The following is a 4,721-nucleotide window of genomic DNA, read 5'->3' as shown; positions in this document are numbered from 1 at the left end:
TGATTTTTTATTTTTGTCTAGCTTGTCTATAATTAGAGAAGATAGAGCTGATACTGCGTCCTCTGTGGAGAGGTTTCGTCTAAACCCATATTGGACGTTTGACAAAATGTTAAATTTATTTAGGAAGTTCAATATTCTGGTATTTATGACTTTTTCTATAATTTTTGAAATCACAGGTAGGACTGATATAGGTCTGTAATCTGAGACACACTTTCTGTTCCCACCCTTATAAATCGGAGTGATGATAGCCTGTTTTAAAGAGTCAGGAAAGACACCACGACTGAAACATAGGTTCACTAGGTGCGTCAAGATTGGAACAACAATACCACTCGCCAGTTTCAAGAATTTTGTAGAGATGTTGTCCCAACCAGGAGCACTAGTCGATTTTAAATTTGAAAGGGTAATATATATCTCATTTGGATCTGTGTCATACTCTGAAACAGGAGATCCTGAGCCCTGACGCAGTGGTTAAGATTCGCCTGGAGAACGTGTATAGCCATATTAATTGATGTCCATACCAGAAGCCTCCTGAGTCCCGTCTACAATAGCAGTGGGCGGGCGGATAGGTTGCGAGGAGGCCCGGGAGCCATCGCCAACCTTTGTCTTCGGTTTCTTAGGTGGGGCAGTGCAGCTCTTGCTCCCTGTCCTATGATCCGCATTTTTGCCCAACGCAGCACAAATTGTGCAGTGTGGTGTAGCCGAGCATTCCCTTGCTTTATGTCCTGGCTGGCCACAACGGTAGCACAGCTCCGACCTGTCAATTTCTGAAGGACATTGCGCCCTGACATGACCCGACTCTAAGCACCGGTAACATCTTTGGGCGCGCGCTTCAAGCAATTTGACTTGCGCCGACCCCCAGCCTACCAGCAGTCTTTCTTTTCCAGCCACCTTTTTGGCCGCAGCTACTGGACAACGTACCCACGCGGAACCTAGTCTCCAGGGGTTTGATTGGATTTCACCCATTTTGACCTCTTAGATCGGACAACACCGGCCTGTGCAATCGCCGCAGCAATATCCTCCGAGGACACTGAATCATCCAGGTCAGACACACGTAACTCCACGCATTTTGTGGGGCGAGACACCCTAACCTCCTCGGGGTTAAACAATTGACCCAGTTTTTCTGCCAGTTTGTCTGCCTTAGGCCCGCTGTCGGCCCCCGGAATTTCTAGCAATCTCGCGCCGGTAGCCGCAACTTTAAAGCGGATTGACTGAATATCGAGTTTAGACAAATTCACTTTTGATTTAGCCGCAGCTAACACACTTTGGTACGTCATGCCCTTCTCTGCGGCCTCCGGCTGCAAGGACAACACCACGGCAGTAGAGCGGGGTGGCCGCAGTTTGCGGACCTTTTGCTTTTGCGACCGTTGTGTTGCCTGTCCCTGAGATTTGGCGGCTCCCGCTTCGATTCTTTGCTGCGGTTGAGAGGCCGAGCGAGGATTTGCCGCCTTACCTTTCTTCTTTCCTCCAGCCGCCGTGTTCCAGGCTTTATTCATGGCAACTGGGGCCGGAGGCAGAGACTTAGAAGCAGGCGATGCGGCAGTGCGAGCCGCGGCGGCTTCGACTGCCGCAAGGGTCGCCTTTTTCTTCTTCGTCCTTTTCCCCTTCTTAGGTTCCTCCGTCAGATTTGGAGGGCCTCGTTTTGGAGCTGGCCTAGGAGCGGGTTCAAACTCCTGAGTATGGGGAGTGTCCCGTTCAGCTTGACGCCTCAAGTCGGCAGCCAGTGGGGGCCGCATTGGTTGGGCTGGCAACAGCCTGCCCTCCAACTCTAAAGCTCCCAACCTCGCGTCTAGCATTAGCCCTATCTTAGCCGTCATTGAGCGCATCATATCTTCCATGTTGGGAGACCCTGCCGTATCCTTTCGGGAGCTGCTAGATGGCTGCAAATGTTCTGTGGGCAGAGGTGGAACCGGGACCGAGGACGGCTTCTTGAACTGGTCCCGGAAGTCTGCCCTCAGCTGTGCCATCTCAGCTTTCAGTTCAGTAAGTTGCGCTCGCAGGCTATCGTTTTGAGCCTGCAGACGTCTCGTCTCCTCTGAGGTAGTGCGCTCTAAGAGACACTCAAATGTCTCTTTAATAGATTTTGCCGCGTCCTTCAGTGCCTTTACAAAGGTGCCTTTCAGATTTCCAGACTTTTTGGCAACCAGTGTAATTGTATCCAGGCTTGTCTGCACGCGCTGGGAGAGCGCAGCCGCAGAGAGGTTGTCCTCTTCACAGGGCAGGACGGAGCCAGAGCTTAAGCCGCCTGTCTGACTGCGAGTTAAAAATGGCAGCTGTATGCCAGCCACTTCTTCTTCTGCCCGTAACCTTAACTCTTCTCGCTTGGCGCGGTTGTAATCTTCTTTGGTTTTGGCAAGGCCTACGTAATGTCCCGTGGTTGGAGGCCGACCGCGGCCTCGCTTTGAAGCGGACCGAGACCTCTTCTCGGTGTCTTCCTCTGAGTCTGACCCCGAGCCGCTGAGACCGCGCTTCCGCCAGAACCGCCTGTCGTTATCACCGAGCGAGTAACAACTCATGGCAGAATCTGACTCAGCCTCGTTACCATGCTTGTCATTCGGAGCTAACTCCGAACAAACACTGAGCATGCTCTCTGCATTGGATTCACTATCCACCTCTTTGTCGCCCGTGTGGGCTTCCACCTCTTTTCTTTTTGTGCTGCTGGTCGGAGCTGGAGATTGGGACTCATGCTCCTGATCGCAGCGAGTGAGAGTCACTCTTAAGTCCGAAAGCGAACTCTGGCTCCCCGGTCGACTCTGTGACCCTGCCCCATTTGAGGCTTCCGGTACCTCGCTCTGTGAGGGAGACACTGTCCTTGTCGGAACCACCGTGGTTTTCTCGGATTCTTTGGAGTTCTTAGAAGCCGGTCCACTCTTACGGACGAACCGACCCTTAGAGTCCCTCTGGGGCGAACCTCCACCCCTCAATCTCAAAGTGCCCGACTCTGAGCACTCCTCCACGTTTAAGTCCAGGTCGTTAGCGTTGGAGTGCGACATCGGGTCGCAGTCCTTCACCTCTCGATCAGCAAAAACCTTATTCCTGATTGCATCGATGTCCGTATTCGTTGCGCCATGGTTGTGTTCACGAAGACCGGCACCGTGCCGGCCTACGAGGCGATTGTTGCCCACCCCTGCATACGGAGGGCAGCCGCCCACCGAAGTGAGCGGGCGGGCTTCCTCCTTTCGGAGACCCGCCAGGGGAATTTTTTCGCAATCGTCTTTCATTTTTTCCTGTCATCGATCTCTTTTTTCGGGGGTGAGCTCCCCCGCACGCTAGGGACTGGACTCCCTCCAGCCATGCATCCCATCGGCACGATCCGCTCACCTTGGGATTAGGGATTTATTATAGTGGTTTTCTCCACCCAGCGCTACTCTCAATGAGCAGCGCTCCCGGCCCGCTCGGTGCGGGTTACGGGTTGCCCGACGGGAGGCCGAAACCCACCCAGCAGCCACCTGACGGTGACCGCCAGACCCGCCGCGCCGCAGGCCTTGAAGGCCCGCCATCCCACGCCGCCAAGCGGCCGCTGGCCCCACAGAAGGGGCCCCCCAAACAAACTGGGCATACGCACCACCTCCACCCAATGGTTACTGCTCTCTGACACCTCAGATTAGCTGAGGCAAGACGAGAGCAGCCAACCACAGGAACACCCCTCCCCTCCTGACAGGACATTGGCAGCACCGGTAAGCAATAACTTGGAACCCAAGAGATTACTTACCGTTGCCCCCGGGGCACACCGTCCAAGATCCCTTCCCTTACCCCCAGATCTTACTCGATCGTACTGTCAAATCCTTAATAGAAGTTGTAGCGCCTGACCTGGTAGTTATATTTAATAACAGTGTTGACTGCGGTGAGTTTCCTGATCTAATGAAACATAGTAAAGTCACTCCTTTATTTAAATCAGGTAGCACATCCGACCCCACTAACTTTAGACCGATATCAGTGTTACCAACATTCAGCAAAATTTTTGAAAAAATAGTTTTGAGTCAGTTATTGAAACATTTTAACATTAATAATCTAATGCACAACAAACAATTTGGTTTTACACGGGGTCGCTCAACAACCGACGCTGGTGTTGAGCTAATTAAACAGATCTTCGATGCCTGGGAGGAGTCACAGGATGCTTTAGGTATCTTCTGTGACTTATCTAAGGCCTTCGATTGCGTCTGTCATGAAACATTGATCAGGAAACTGCACTATTATGGAGTAAGAGGCTCGGCACTGAATTTAATAAAGTCTTACTTACACGGTAGAATACAAAGGGTTGATGTGAGTGGACAGCGATCACCGGGGTCATTGGTCTCTATGGGTGTACCGCAGGGATCAATATTGGGGCCGTTCCTGTTCCTTATCTACATTAATGACCTGCCTTACCTAGTAAAGACCCACCATGACATAGTATTGTTTGCAGACGATACTTCACTTATTTTCAAAGTCAAACGACAGCAACAAGCTTGCAGTGATGTAAACAATGCTATTTCTAAAGTAGTAAATTGGTTTAATGTTAATAATTTATTGTTAAATGAGAAAAAGACTAAGTGCATTAAGTTTGTTACAAGTCACATAAGGAATGAGCAAACAGGTGTCATTGTCAAGGATGAGGAATTGGAACTAGTAGATAGCACAGTTTTTCTTGGTATAACTTTAGATTCTAAACTACAATGGGGTCCCCATATTGCTAATCTCTCGAATAGACTGAGTTCTGCAGCTTTTGCAGTGAGCAAGATCCG

This window comes from Cydia pomonella, unplaced genomic scaffold (assembly GCF_033807575.1).
Source record: "Cydia pomonella isolate Wapato2018A unplaced genomic scaffold, ilCydPomo1 PGA_scaffold_60, whole genome shotgun sequence".
NCBI classification, from domain to species: Eukaryota; Metazoa; Arthropoda; class Insecta; order Lepidoptera; family Tortricidae; genus Cydia; species Cydia pomonella.
The sequence above is the reverse complement of the archived record's forward strand: the minus strand, read 5'-3'. Positions refer to the sequence as shown.